The 16643-nt window shown below is 38.8% G+C and overlaps 1 protein-coding gene across 1 annotated transcript in view; it reads right to left on the reverse strand.

Annotated features, from left to right (window-relative positions):
• Nucleotides 1-16643, reverse strand: part of shank2b (SH3 and multiple ankyrin repeat domains 2b) — a 177051-nt gene that overhangs the window by 36535 nt on the left and 123873 nt on the right.

Here is a 16643-nt window from a genome sequence, read left to right on the forward strand (position 1 = left end):
GATCAAAAGAGTTGAAGGGAATTCTTTGTTCGAACTTCATTTGAACATCTCTTGAAATCCTGTGAAATATTTTTTTCCCTTCCTGGGGAATTTACAATCGAGTTAAATTATTAAAAATGCATTGAGGCAAGATGATTTTTATATTCTTTTTGAATACACCCTGCTAAATTTTGTGCTCCGACTGCTGGTCTAAGCCCATGGAAGAATTTGTGATCACCGAAGAATATTAAAATATAATTCTTAAACCAGCCTGGAAATCTCAGTGGTAGCCCTCCTTTAAAATTATTACGATACATAATTTTTGTTAACAATTACTGTCTATGTCTTAAAAAAAATAGCTCCATGAATGCAATTCAGGCCATTCAATATATACTTTTATATATTAAAATCTCTACGTATCTAACTTTATGGAACAGTTAAGGCAGGAAATCTAGTCTGATTAGATTTACAGGTTTATAATTAAACTATAAATCCCAGTATACATAGTACGATTTCAAAGCAGGCACAGGATAAGAGCGGGTCTAATAGTTACTTCTTGTTGCTTTGATGATGCCTTTCCAATAGACTTTTGTATACTGTAGTTAGCAAAGATGAACTCCTTGATAGATATGATCTGCTCAAGATTGTCTGTTGTCATCAGGGCAAATAACACTGATTATACTGTGCAGATGAGAATCCTATTGCTTTGGTAATTTGTGCAGCACAAAAGCCTGTTTACACTTCAAATTAGGAAGCAATAGGACAAAGGTGTCACACAAATACAGCAAAAGAGTAATTGTAATAAGGACTGGCAACCTTTCTCCCCATTTTTAATTAGAGAGCTTAAAACATCCAGCACGTGCAAATTAATCTGACTCTTCAAAGGTTTCATTTTCTATATTACGTTTGAAAAATATTTATTGTATATTAATTTGTGTTCTTCTCATGTCTTGAATGCATTGGCTCCTCTCCCCCCCACCACCCCAAATGCACACATATGTACAGGGGTATCGTTCCAGGGATCCTGGGCACCCTTTGGTACCTCACTTAAGTGTCTTTTATTCATACGTGAGTTAATGCAATACCTCAACAAATGATTTGACTGAAAGGAGCAATGCAAACCAGCATGATGCTATCCATTTGATGCTTACGCACACATTTCAAGTTGGGGTGATTGGTTAGCGATCGCAAACTAGAATCCTGGCTGTTCAACCCACCTCCAACCCAAAGTCTGAGACTACTTGTAGCATCCACAAGTGGCTGACTTCAGCTAATTCAGGACAGAGCAGGGTTTGAACCTGGGATCTGCTTGGACTGTTTATCTTAGTAACGCAAGGAGCTATTGGGAAGCTTACTATATATTTAAATGGTACAGTTCTCTTAATTCATCTATTGTTATGAAAGAACATTAAACTGGCCCATTGCCAAGGAATCACAGGCACATGAGCAGTGGCATCCTTTCTGTGTACATAGGATTAAACACAAGAGGCGAAAGAAAGCCTGGCTTTTGTGCCGATTCTCTACTCTATGAACCAAATTGGAAATGAATACCTACACTTGCTTTTCCTATCACAAATCTGAAATTTGATTCAGCCACATTAACTAATGATTTTCAGGTGAATTAGTGCAAACGTAGACAATATCACTGCTTCTTAAAATTGCAGTGCCCCAGAGATGGATTACAATTGACTGTAATAGTACGCTTTTGGGTTGTTGTTATTTTGGATTGGATCGATCAATAGTACTTGTGAATTGGGAAATTGGGATGCCTCATTGAGGGGGTTGGGAGAGAGGGAGAGGGAGGGAACGTAACAGTTCATAATCAATAATGACTTGCAGACTGCACCGCCATTGAGTTAAACGATGTCTCGTGCAGTGACATGTCAGGCTTGTGTGCCTTTGAGCCTGAAGGGAACCAGACTTGAAGCAAACTTTCTCGCCTGTGACGTTTTCTGGCCTCTTAACTTTGGATTTCCTCCATGTCGGGCTAACCTGCAAGGCTCAGAAGTGAACGGGTTTGCACATCAAACATTACTGAGCGCAGCCGACAGCTTTAGTGACCTCTGAGCAGTCGATTTTCACCCACACATATCCAGTCAATTCACTTTACAGTATATTCTGTGATGCGCTTTGAGACGTCTAGAAGACGTGATAAGGAGCTGTATCAAATGCAAGGATTATTATATTATTATTTTGAAGAACCGCAGAAGGTGGTAGTTGTTTGAGGTGCTGCAACTACAATGCCAGGTTTAACTTGCAGATAGTCCAGTGATGGTGAGGAGTTCTCTTTGCTTAATCTGTAAACAAAGCTAACCTTTGACGTATAAAGCAACAGTAGCAAAATATTGCAAATCAAATCAATAAAACTCCAATCGATAAGGAGAGCATCAGTTAAGCCTCAGTCATTTTAAGGTGCTGAGCAAGGCTTTAAGCCCCAGGGCTTATAAATTCAGTAGAATACAGGATTTAACAGAGCTGCTAATGATCCAATGTGAGGAGACACAAATGAAGGACAAGAACCCGGCTATTGTTTGAAGCAAGGAATTCAGAAACCTACATTGTCATCATCTCCCCGCCACCCATCCATTTTATCCTTTTCTAATGGCTGTTTCCCTCCATGGCTATAGTTCTTTGACAGCTGAAAGGGTGGGCAGATGGGTTGCAAACTCCTACATAACTGCAGACGCCAACATTTCTTTCTCCGCTTGGAGAAAATGTGCTTGGGAGAAAACCTCTCAAAGAGCTTCTGCAGGAATCGGAAAGCAACCTACAGAAATATAGGGATTGTTTGGGAGGAAGAGCAAGGCTATTCTCAAGTCTGAGGCCTTTGGTCTTTCCTCCATTGTAAACAAACAAAGTATTCTATTTGGTCTGAACCTTCACACATTGCAACATCCTGCAATTTAAATAAATTGATTGCGCTATTCTGCACCATAATCTCAACAAACCCCATGAAAGCATGGGTGCATGAAATCAAACTGAAAAATTATCTCCTCTTATATATGCCACGTAGCATCCTGAAGGGAAGAAAAAGTCATCTCCTGTCTGATTGGTGAATTTGTGTCAGTCGGAGCTGCAATACATTGTCAGACTCAAATAAGGTGAAGGTTTCGCTGTCATTTTATTGCAGGTCACTTTGCATGAACTCATTATTTGGACATTATCCAGTTTGCGTTAATCACTGATGGGAGATATTGAGATTATGCTCGAAAGGTCGTCAGCAGGCTAAATAACATAATTAGTCGACACGTACGCATTAGCTCCATTCATCTTATTTGAACTGCTCAAATCGTTGTGGTTAATCAGTAAGACGTATGTTAATTATGCCCTCATTGAACCAATACTCCATCACATTGCCTGGAAGCTCATTTTTCAAAAAAAACAAATTACTGGTGGTGGCGGGGGGTGTGGTAGTTGGGGGAAGGGCTGCATTTGTAATAAAAGGTCATTACTTATAGTCTATTTTCATTATTTGAACCCAGTTAAGTAAAGCTGGACTAGCACTGTGCACAGCATTTTCAAAAAAGGCCACGTGAAATCTGACCACAAACATAGCTGCTTAATGGTTACTATTAACCAGCTGCATTACCTAGTTTTTACTCTTTAAAGGAACGAGACCAGTCAGTACAACTGTTCACTCCATTACTACATGACAAAAAGAATACAGTACTCTGTGCTAAAATATCACAGTTGTGGTGTGCTTCACCTCCGCTGAAAGGGGTAAATGCAAGTCCAAACTGAATCCCAGCTCTGAATTCCAATGTCACCGCAGTGCAACTGTGCAGTTGCTTTCAGCGATTGTCTGTAAGCCTTTTACAAAGGCTTGAACACATGCTAAAGGAAAACATCCAATCGTTGCCGACATCAATTTAAAACAAAAATGAACACTGTGTAATTCCTTCTCCTGGGTCCAAAAAATGCCAAATCCCAGACTTCAGAGTAAGCCTGCTGTACCAGTGATTCTACCTCAAACACGTATCAATAATCCTTAGCACAGCTGTAAACGTGATCTGCGAGTAAACATTTGCAAGATATCAAATGGCCAATGAAGCACACTTAAACAAAGTGAACGGTTGTCTGAATACAATAAATGTGTCCCAGGCTACTTGTATTAAATGTATTAATACTTGGAAAGTTTTTCTCACTGGGACACACACAGGGCAGAGAGTTTAAAAACAGCCTCTCTCAAACACATGGTTGCTAAAAATAAAATATGAAGAAAAAAAAAGGTTGAACACTACACAAGTACCATCTGGATCTTTAGCCCATTGGGGGAAAATGGCTTGAACTTTTTAGAAAAAAGTAGGAAAAAAAACTACCATTAATCAGCGGAGAAATTAGCTCCATTGGATCACCTGCCAAGCCACAGCCGTTGGTTCTTGCCAGATTTTACCCCGAGGCTTGCAACTCATAATTTGGGAGTAGAGGTAAGATATAACAACAATAATCCTTACATTTGATAATAATCCTTATCACGTCGTTGACGTCTCAAAGCGCTTCACAAAATATACTTTAGAGTGAGTTGACTGCATATTTTGTGGGTGAAACTTGAGCCAATTGTGCACAACAGCGTCCCACAAACAGTCGTGGATTGAGTGACCATTATTTTTTATTAATTAATAAGATAGGGCAGCTTGCCCACCATACGGTAGTACTGGCGCAAACAAATAAAACATTAGGCAAAGTACTGCAGATGCTGGAAATGTGCTATAAACACAGAAATCACTGGGAACACGCAGCATGTCAGGCAGCATCCACGGAGAGAGGAAAATGAGTTAACGTTTCAGTTCTATGACCATTTGCCAGACCATTCTGACAAAAGGTCATAGATCTGAAACATTAACTAATTGGGCGGTGAGAGTGTGGTGGTTCGAAGCACACAGCTTCAAATAGTCTCAATATGTAAGGGACATGGGAAATTTCTAATTGGCAGATATTTTCCATGTATTTTTCCCCTCAAATTCTAGTCAACAACAACAACAACAAAATTATAATTGTGTAGTATCTTTCACGTTGGGAGGACGTTCCCTGACGTAAAAGGCGGGGGATGTACTTTCACGTCTCAGACAAAGTACAGTTGTGTTTGTATTTTAATGGGTCTTCATAGAATTGTCAGTGCAGCACTTCATTTGTTCTGTAAAGCAGATGCATTTCTATTCACAGATCCCTTTGGAGTCTGTGTGTTCACTCCAGCACTTAAGATGATGTATTTTGTTCGCCTGTTTCTTTCTCCTCCGATAAAGAACTCCTGCCTCGAGTTTCAAACACAATACATGGGACAAGTCTACGGGTATATAACCCAAAAGTTTGCCCTTCGTTTTTTGTTAAACAAAAAGATCATTTTATCGTTCTGTTCTTTGTTTTTTCCGTGTCTTCATTGAGTAAATTTGACTGGGAGGAAGTAAAGCTCAAGCGTGAGGTAACAAAACGAATCAGATCATCATTAACCATGGATGCTTCAGTGATCTTGTCATTTGAATTTGACTAAAAATGGAGCTTGCTCATACTTTCAAGTCCACAAACCCAATGTCATTGGTACTTGCTGATGTAGAAGACAAGACTCTTTTCTAAAATTTTTGTTGGGGGGGATGGGGTTTTACTCACAGATATCAGCTAATTTTATTTTTAAAAAAGTATTTCTCCATCTGCACTGATTTCCAAATAATAATAAAAATAATCCTTGCATTTTGATATTGTGCCTTATCACGTCTTCAAGTCGTCTCAAAACGCTTCACAGTATATACTGTAAAGTGAATTGTCTGCATATTTAATGGGCGAAACGTGGCAGCCAATCGTCCCACAAACAATACCTGCATTGAGTGGCCAAATTATTATTATTATTTTTGAAGCGATTATTACCCCTAATAACATTTGGAAATGGTCAAATCTCAAGTTATAGATGTTTTCATAATTCTGAAATAACTTATTCATATACCCTCTAAAATATACTCATGGATCAAATCCAGTAGCTTTATTCTGATCTACATTATTTACTTCCTTAGCACAGTGAAATCCTGGACCACATTCACCTCTCCCTTCTACAAATGTTCTGTGCTTCAGGCGAAATACATTTAGCTCTAGGATTTAGAGCTCTAATTCCTGAGATCATCCTCATTCCAGCTCTCTGAACTCTCCCCAAAACATTAATGTTCTTTTGAATAGTAGAACGTGGACAATATTCCAAAATGCAGCGTCAGCAAAAAATCAACACAAGGTGTTGTGACTGAAATGTAACGTAGCATTTGATCAGTCTTGTTTTAATACCCGCATCACAACGACTGGAATCTTTTAGGTTTCAAGTGAAGGGAGTTTTTCCGAATGTCTTGGCTCCCAATTCCCCAGATTCAAAATGATCCTTCGCTTCACACCTGTTTGCAGACTTTGCTGTGTGCAATTTGATTGCTGTGTTTACCACACTTTACAATAAATCCCGCAAAGCGTTTTGAGATAGCTTTTTGCCAATGAAAGGCGCAATATGAAATGAGAGGATTATTTTATAATAAAGGCAATATTTCAGAATGTCAGCTACGTTCCAGAAAAATTAGCCTTCGTTACACTGATCAGTTGCAATCTACTAAAAAGCTGCTGAACTATGCACTATATTAATCTCGCTACAAAATACAAATGTATTTGTATTACAAGTACAAATGTGTAATATGTCAGCAATAAACTGCTCATGAATAGCCTAACCTCATTAACCTCTCACTTAAAAAAACGCTCTTCTTCCCTGGGCACATCCTTAATTATTTCCATATATGTGAAGTACAAACTATTATACTATGGGTTAAAATGCATGATAAATCCCTGAGACACAGTGATAAATGGTACCCAGACCTTCAGGTTGAAGTTGAACAAATATCATCTTACAAACGTTGGGGATCAAACAATTCAATAAGATTTTAGATCAGCCCTCAAGCCAAGGGTAGCTAGCTTCTTTGGAAATGTAATTACTACAAATAGATTTCACTGGAGCAGGCTTTGGCAAATTGGTATCACTTGTACTCTTGAGTTACTCTTCTGAACCCCACTAACCTCTCCTATTAATTGAGACAGATTTAGTCCAAGATTGTACTGTACTACACTGTTTTATATCTCCAGACTGTTCCAGGTACAATCTGTTTCTAACTTTTATTCATTTACCCTGAGAAGAATCCTTCAGTCACTTTTTGTAGCGTATCTCTTTCTGTTTGAGCTTTTGTTTCACCTTTCTATTGATGCCACTGTTCCTCTTTCAAGTTTTCTTTTGATAACTTGGCTTCTGCCTTCAATCCCAGTGTCACTTGTCTCTTGATCCCACTCAATGACATGCTACCAATGTTCTACGAATTCTTGACATGACATTCACGAGAGTGCAACAGCGGTTTGGATGAAGATGGCTCGATCTTCCAGAATAATAACCCTACCATTCTGCAATTACCACATTAAACTGTTTTGATGTAAAGGTTGACTGCTTCCTTATCACTCATCCCATTGCATCTCTCTTATCTGGAGTCTAGGAGCAAGTTCCTGCTTCCCAAAGACTACATGATTAATTCAGCCAGATGTACAAATCAGAGCATTGAATTCCAGCGATCACTCGAGCCAATTGTATCACGGGGGCACACAGCAATTTCCTTTACACTTTTCTTTACACGAACGAGGAAGTCTACCTTTAAACTAACCTTTATACTGAACTGGCAAATAAAACTACATTGGAGGTCACACAGTGGTGCCTGAGCATTATTTGGAAGGTGGTTAACGAAAGAACTATACAGATTTACTGCAGGTAAGATGTTAAACATGGCAAGTTCACCAATGGCTCTTTCCAACCTGTGTCTAATGTGGTTTTACATGAACAGAGTGCATTACTTCAGGGAGAGAGTGCACAGTCTCTTCCAGGCAAACCCAAAAATTCACCGATATGTGGACCTCTAGGTAGGTTTGGATGGTGTTGGGTTTCTATGTGTGTTGAATACTCAGCTACCTCCCCCCACCCCATCCCACCAAAAAAAAAAACATGAGGGTGGGGGAATAATTACTGCATCATTGATTTGGAAACAGAGTAGAATTGCTGGGCATCAAATATTCATAAATATTATTAACACATTAATAAAACTGACCACATTTGTGAAATTAAATCATTTAGTCATCAAAGCTTACACAGAGGAATGCTCTGAATGAATTCTGGAAAGGAGGGCGGGATAGAGGATCAGTGAAATGGCTTTTGTTTCTGGGCAAAAATCCAACACTAGAGGCTACTCATTGAGTAAGCGTTCTTTATAGGATTTTTAAATTGAAGGCCTAAAAATGTTCAATTGGACATACATTTCAATAACAATAAAAAAGATAACACGGTACGTGAAAATAAAATACAATCTATCTTTGTGCATGAATTCGATAGAATTGAACTACACTACACTAGCTAATTTTCCGCTCCAGTAAATCCACAGAGATAAAACTTCAATAGCCACAAGTGTAATTAGTTCAATCAATATAAGTGAGCACAATTATTGAACAAATATAATGAAGTTACAAAACTGTTTCTCCTCTTAGTGAAAGAAGTCTCAAGTGTAAAGAAAGATTAACAAATCCTTATATATGCCAAAACAGAATGCAAGTAGTCATTTCCAAAGCTCACAAAAAATTAATTGATATAATATTGGCATTCTGCAAAAGCTTTTGAACACTCAATTCCAACACAAGAACAGATGGTGGGGATAAGAAACTGGAGCTAATACAGGTGCTAACCTTTTAGACAATTACAAACCTAACTTGGGAGTATTTTAAATTTCAGCTGCAACAAAACATTAATAATGGAAAAATCCTTCAACTGCAAAAGGCAAAAGGCCAACTTCTCTGATGCAGCTTTTAAAAATATTAAAGGGCTTAAAAAAAACTATAAAGTAACAGACTGAGCAGTGATAGGAAAAATTGGAAATGCAATATTCATTCTGAGATGAAGGACATCCCATCAGTGTCTGGCAGATGTGAGTCAAACTGGCTCTCTGCAGATCAGTTATATAATGAAGACTGCTTATTGCAATGTGCTAGTCAATTGTTAGCCAAAGTAGCACATCGCCAGTGCAGGGAGTAAAATATATATATGAATTATTTCAAATCCAAATGCTATAAACCGTCCAGAGACTGTAGTCATTACCAGTGTGTATGTTTGGCTGAATTTCGCTTACAATTCGCTGTCACTTTTGGGTTCCACAGAATTGACCTGTTCTGGATGTATTGTTATCTCTGCTGTAAATTTTGAAAACATTTAAAGGGATCCATGTTCTTTGTGCTACTGCTGTAAGGCAGCTAACAATGCCATGGGCTTGTCAACACACCGTGGGCTGTGCTCCTAACCATCTCGTGTGCTCAGGACACCGTGCACTCAATCTGTCCTGCTTTTTTAGTGATAGGAGAAACATGCATGCCATTTTGGAAGAGCCAATCGGATGCCTACCGTGATAATTAAATGCCTGAAAAAATACACTTGTAAGTACTAATTACCCTTCGTGAACGCAGCATTAAACAGCAATCCAGCTGTTGGAGACGGGGAACACTGATGACACCGGCTGAATCCGCACAAAGGAAAGATACATTTACAGTGGCAGCAAAAGAATACTGACATTGGAAAATCTTTGAGCTGGGGAGCACAAGGGCTCCGTCACAATCCAAATAAGACGTGGGTGGCAAGAGGTGACTGACCAGGTGAATGCTTTCTGTGAAGCACAAAAGCACCCAGGGTGGTTGGTAATAAGATAAATGACTGCTGGAGAACTGCAGAAGTAGGTGGTACTGTACTGTACGTGTGCCGTAAATTCCTCGCTATTTTTTAAAAACTGTGAACGCTTTAAAACTTGTACAAAAAAAAGTACAATATTCGACTCCATTGAGAAAAACTAAGTTACGCTGGCATAACTGCCGCAAGCCTGCAAGTCACTGTGCACAATAGGCACCTATGGCAGAATGGACATACTTAGCTCTGATTTGTATGCAGTCCAAGCTGACATTTAATCGCACGCCACAGGCAGTAACAGCAGGAGGACAGACCACACACAAAGATATCATCCCCTCTGACAAAGCTATAGTTCAACTGCTTGGAAAGGAGAGAATTGAGGGGTTGGACATCTTTAACCTGCTGCAGGCAGCAGTGCAGGTAGTGTGTCCAGTTGTCCAGTACTACAAATACTCACGTTACTGTATTTTGGTACAAACACGAGCAGACATGAATAATGCAAACTGCGTACACCCACGGTTTAAAATAAGCCTCAATGAATACTGGACCAAACTAATAGCTACTCCTATTTGTCTCCTTGTAGATGAGGGCCTTATTTTAGCATTTGGAAGAAGCAAAAGCCTAGACAACGCGATGATTTCCTCCCATCATCTGTGGCACGTGCAGAGCCACCTTTAGCACCACACCCTGTAAACACCACATCGGAAACCAGTACTGTAGACCATAAGCATACTGTACAAGACACCATGTGAGTCACTGGCACCTGGGGAGAAATGTTCTGGCAATGCAGCCATCTGAAGGTGGAGACATCTTTGGGAGGATGTATTCAGCAATGTGCCGGATGCTGACGAGGAGTTTGGCAACTCAACTGTTAGGAAGAAAAAGAGAATTCCTTCTCAGGAGGAAACTGTAACCTAACTCCAGCCCTTGGTCTCTTGGAACTAGTGCCAGAGATTTTCACTGTATTTCATTGTACACAGCTCTTGTAATATTGAAGGTAATGGGGTAAATCAGAATTTTTGAACTAACGCAAGAACAGGAGTATACCATTGAGCTGATCCAAATTGGTGGAGTTTGATTTGTGTTGTGAATTATTTATCTGTTTCATTAAATTTATAGATGTATTTAGGTCACTGGGCAGCTAATGATATATTTCTGTATAAGATGAGTAAAGTAGAAGAGTTAAATACTGTATATTTGTAACTTTATGAATTAGAGATTAGATGCACTTTCATAAATTTCTGGTGAGCTTTAATGTTCAACAATATTTCCTTTGGATGTTTCCAAGACTTATTTTGGAATGAGGAAATTTTGCATTCTTTGCATGTTCCACTGAACAAAAATGTAAAAGGGAATTCATACTGGTTTCTCAAAGCGTAAATCGAAAGCTTGTAACAGATGCTTTCCGTGTAACTTATCTTTTTAATGTCACAACTATTGCACAAATATGGAATTTGTACATAGCAATGACAGTAATTTAAATGATTGATTTTTGGAAAAAAAGTTTCTGCAAGAGGCGCAATTGAGCAATCACAGCATTTTCCAGAGGCATTTATAGGCGACAACAATCACAATGTTGATCACAAAGCTGGTGCCTGAGATGTTCAGTTCTTCCCCAAACTGCACTGAAGTGTCAGCCGAGGCTATGAGCTCAAAGTCCTGACATTGGTTTAAACCAGTTAATCTCTGACTCAGTGGTAAGAGTGCCTCCCACCCACTGAGCTAGGCAGACGAGAAGTCTCACAGTCTTGAGGTACCGGGAAGGATGAGTTAGAGCAGGAAAGACTGGCCTCAACTCTGATTAGCACACAGCGAAGATGCAGGGAAAAGGAAGAGTGTATTGTGAGATGCTTGTTGGGCTTAAGTATCCTTGAGTTGGGGGCGGAGAACACTGGACAAGATTCCTCTATTGAATGCAAGTATCCTCATTGAGAACAGGATTTGCCTAAGCTCTGATGCCACAGTAGTAAAAAAAATCTGCTGATTTGCGCTCAAGTTTCACACAAGAATAATGGTTACTTGGATGAGGGTGGAAGGAAGGTGGAAGGCGAACTAGATGGACCTTGGTCTTTTTTCGTTCAGCATTTCTTATGTAGGTTCCAGAGAACCCAACCTACCTCCGTGACAACCAACACGTGCCAGCTCCTTCTGCAGAGATGGGAGAGAAATTGCACCCCTGACAGATTTAAAATATTTACTAAGTTACTAAATTAATTGAATGAGAAATGGATACGCTGAGTGCCTTAAATAATTGAACGAAACTCCCCAAAGGATTTTTTAAAAAAAATTAATCAACTGATGTGGTTTTAACAACAATTTACGACAACACTGGCTGATTTTAATAAATTGTTGATTTATCGACTCCACTAAATTATTAAATTAACCCCAATTAAAGTTAATGAATAGGGTTGTCGAGTAGGCTGCTAACTAAAATTAAATAATGAAACCAGTGACTGCACTTATCAATTATTTGATCTTGCTGCTATGCACCTGTACATCCCCAGGCTTCCTGTGATGCTCTGTTGTTTTCTTTCCAAATTAATTTTGGCCCCTGGACCTTCCCTTGGCTCCCCTTCTATTGGTTCAATCTGTCACTTTTCCTTCTGATCAGCAGCTCTTGAGGAGTTGCGTCAACTCGTGCCCATAATTCTGTCCGTCTCCACCTCCCAATGTTACTGCCAATCCCACCTACTGCTCAAACAGTTGGCTCAATGCTTGGTCACTTTGTTACTGTGATCATTTTCCCACTATCTGAATTTAATTGAAAATATCTGTACTGTATCACAAATTAAAGAATTAAGCAGCATCTCCCTGTGGTTGAACTAATTCAGAGGAAAAATTCCTAGTGACAGCCTGGCTAAGTCGAGACTCTTGCCTCGAGTCAGAACGTTGTGAGTTCAAACGCCATATTGGTACTTTGATCTCATAGTCTTGGCTGACATTCCACTGCAGTGTGGGGGGGGCACTGCATTGTTGGAGGTGAGACATTAACCTGAGGTCCCATCTCGGTGTTCAGATTGACGTTAAAGATCCCATGGGACTTTTCAAAAAGAGAATGGAGTGTCCTGGCCCAGTATTCCTTCAGAGAAAATGGTCATTCACTTCATGGCTATTGGTGGGACATTTCTGATAGCAATTTGCCTGCTGCGTTTCGCGACACTATCCTGAGTGAAGGAAGTTATATAAATGCAAGCTGTTGTTGTTGCATTCACCTACAAAATACACAGTCACTAATTTTACAGTACATCCTGTGAAGCGGTTTGGGACATCCTCCCGACGTAGAAGGTGCTTTATCAAATGCAAGGATTCTTATTTTTTTATTATTGATTCTGGTCCGGCCTGTCATCGAGGGATCTTGTGAGCAAAATACAATATTTGTAAAGATGCCATAATACCACCTTTGTCAAGATCAGATCGTTTTACTAATTAGTCAATTATTTGGAAACGGGATGTTTTTAATAGCAAAGGACTCAAGCTGAAGGAGACCGCACTTGTCACGGTAGTTCGACCACGTTTGTTAAACCCAGCAAACTGAGCGTGCTCTATTTTAATAAAATGCGCATTTTCAAATATTGCTTTCAAAGTCATATTCATCACAATATAATGAGAATTCTAAACAAGTCTCTGTGTCAGATTCTAAAATGGCCTTTTAGCTTCAGTGGCCAAGCGCTCTCCTTCTATCGATTGACCTCGTGCCCGCAAACCAATTCACAGTTGTGTATTTGTACAAATGGGATTTGTAGCCAGGCTTCCTGGAGTTCGTGTTTCAATGTACAAGACACCTCGTAATCTCGTCGCACTAAATATGTTGAGATTTAAATCAGCACTTTGAATGAAATAGTTGAAAAGCGGCAACAGTGATTTTGTGTTTATGGGAAATGCTTATTTATGCAACTTGATTATCAGTGCAATTAAATGGATGTTGCTAGGTGACTGTTGCTCTGTCACTACTCTAGCTGCAGTGCTAAATAAGCCCCTGTAACAAAAGCTAAACATTTTTTTTCCCCCAAATCATTTCAATTATCATTTGCTGAGCAATAAAATCTTTCAGTAACTCTCTTGTTTTTTTTTTGCTTTCAGGCAATGACCTTTTCAAACAGAAACATTTACATACACAGATGCTTAATATTACTCTTTGCACTCCATTCTGTTGCCGTTCCTTTCATTAGATTTTTCTTAATAGGATTAGATTTCTCTGCACCATAAAACAATTTAGAATAGAAAGTGCCGAATAACTGCAGATTTACTGAAATGTGCATAGTCTAAATATATATACATACCCACGATATGTGTGTGTATATATATACACACACATGATAAATACTACATACTACAAATGTATACTATAATCTAATTACTATATATTACAAGCGCTCTGAGATCCTGCCCCACATGAATGGTGCGATTTAAATGCAAGTTGTTGTTATATCTATATCCCATAGCCATAGAAGTCATATAAGCTCCTTCAGTTTCCACAACACCTTGCACTTATATTGCGCCTTTCACATAGGATGTCTTGAAGTGATTTGCAGTGATGGAGTTGTAGGAAATGGCGAGCAGGGAGACAGGTGATAGAGGTCACAGACAACATTTTTTTTAGAAAGGCTTTGAAAGCAGAAAGGAAGGTTGTGAGGCGGAGGGGGTTTCTAAGAGCGGAGCAAAGTTACTGAAAGCTCGCCTTGTAATGGTGTTGCAGAGGACGTGTAGCCGGCCCAAGATGGCGGAGCAGAGGGAATGGGACTGCAGTACATTAGAGAAGTGGGGTGGAGAAAGTAATATCAGGTCTAAAAGTGCTTGTAATAAATGGTACTAAATTGTTCTATGCAATTCATGACAATAAGTGGCTGTAGTTAACATGATTTTCGCATTGTGATAGGTCAATGAATAAGCAAAGTAGCCCCTGAGCAATGCGAGAAAATTAAGTGATCAAACTACAGCATTCGAACAATGCATTTCTATATTACTGTAATGTCATTTTTGGGGTCAGACTGTTCAATGGTGATAATTGTATTAAGATATCTTGTCAAAGAGATGTCTGTATAAAGATTTTGAACACTTGCATTGTCTTCAAATGCAACAGAGCCACATTATAACAAGGTAATTGGAGGAGATGGGTCAATAAAATCCCAACCTGCGTTCCAACAGGGTGTCAGCCCTACATTCACTGGGTCTGCTTTCATGCAGAAAGCCGCCTGATATGCTAAAAAATGACTGATTTCTGGGTCATAAGTTTTAAAGTGAGCCATTTTTCCAGGAGCATTTTTGCATTACTTTGCTAATTAGGTGTCAGGGGGGTCCACACCCCAATCATGCTATAAACAAAGCTGTATTGTAATGAAGCTTGTAAGAAATGAGTTCCACTGTACTCATCTGTATTCAGTTGTCATCTTTGTGCTTAATGTTCTTATTTCCAACACAATTGTTGGAAGGAATGTATTGTACTTGCAATTAAAATTAGAATGGGTGCCATACTCTAATGTGGTTATGTATTGAATTAGGGCTGTTTTCCCACAATGTGTTGAAACATCACTTTAGCATTTTGGGCAGCCCCAAAACATTCAATTTTTCAAATTCCTTGTTTCCTATTACACAATACAATCAAAATCTGTAGCATTGATGCCTCCACTATTTAAACAGTGTTTAAATAGACTATGTATTTTCTAAGCTAACCACCACTTTTTCTTTTCAAGAGGACACAACCAATATAGTTCTGAATCGATATCTACTGCAGATTACTGGTTAAAAAATTCTGCAGATTAATTAATTCACATTAATTGTTTGCATTTTCATTTTGTACAAGTATCATTCTAGTCTTAAAGTAGAAAAGAAATTTGAACAAGGCCTAGGCTAAGTATTTTTATGTGTATTATTTTTCCTTCTAAATTAGCACATTAAAATCACTAATGTATTTCTTGGATACAGGATCTACACAAAATTGCTTTAAGGTCATCACAACAAGTCAGTAAAAGCTCCATACAACACTGCAATTTTGCTGCAGGCAGATTTCGTGTACATTGTCACCATGTCAACAAATAATTCAACAGCACAGAAACACTAAAATAGTTTGCAATGTAGCAGCAAAAGAGGGACGACATTTCATCTGTGGCAGTGAGACCAAAAAAAAAACACTACAGATAAAAATGTTCGTATAAATGGAGGAAGAACAGGCCTGTGCTTACCATCAGAGAACAATTTACACAATGTGTCATTGATGATTATTATGAAGAAAAATCTTGTTTTATAACCACATAAAGATCATATAACAAATGAGTCCAATATAATGCATCACATCTCATGTGAATACTAAACTGAGCATCAAATGCCTTCAATGGGGAGCAGCTGATATTTTAAAGAAAGGTTATCTGATGTTATCCTTTGGTAAGAAACCATCCTGAATTAAGGAGGCTGTAAAATCAGCAACAGGTCTGGCTCAAAAATAAACTACTTTTAATAGTTACACGTTGTTTGGAGAAGGTAAAGAGATTCAGTACGTTGTTTTAGACAGTTTACCAATCTAGCTCCCAATGTACTACAATTTACAAATCTAAATCAATCCAACGACCCAGCTCATCTACTTGCTGTTAACTCTATAAGTAGAAACAACTGAAAAGCTGATTGATTTGCCACGTGATTTCCAGCAAAGAACGTAATGCAATGACAAAACAAGTATTGTACCTCGAAAATGATCAAAGTGATGAATTAATGAGATGACAAGTTCACATGCGCACACCACACACACATTACTTATGTTACCGATTAACCACTCAAAATAGTTTCAATAGCTGAAATGCCCCAACAACTATGTAGGCCAGACTTTCAGCTAAATTGTAAGAAGAACAAAGGCAGCTTTAATGCAGTGAAATCAATTAAACACAAAAAAGTCACCTATGAGACTCATGCAATATTCGTAAGATTTTCCAATTGCCACTGGGATGAGCAAACTTCCTATGAA

The sequence above is a fragment of the Callorhinchus milii genome, unplaced genomic scaffold, assembly GCF_018977255.1.
Source record: "Callorhinchus milii isolate IMCB2004 unplaced genomic scaffold, IMCB_Cmil_1.0 Scaffold17, whole genome shotgun sequence".
Lineage (NCBI taxonomy): Eukaryota > Metazoa > Chordata > Chondrichthyes > Chimaeriformes > Callorhinchidae > Callorhinchus > Callorhinchus milii.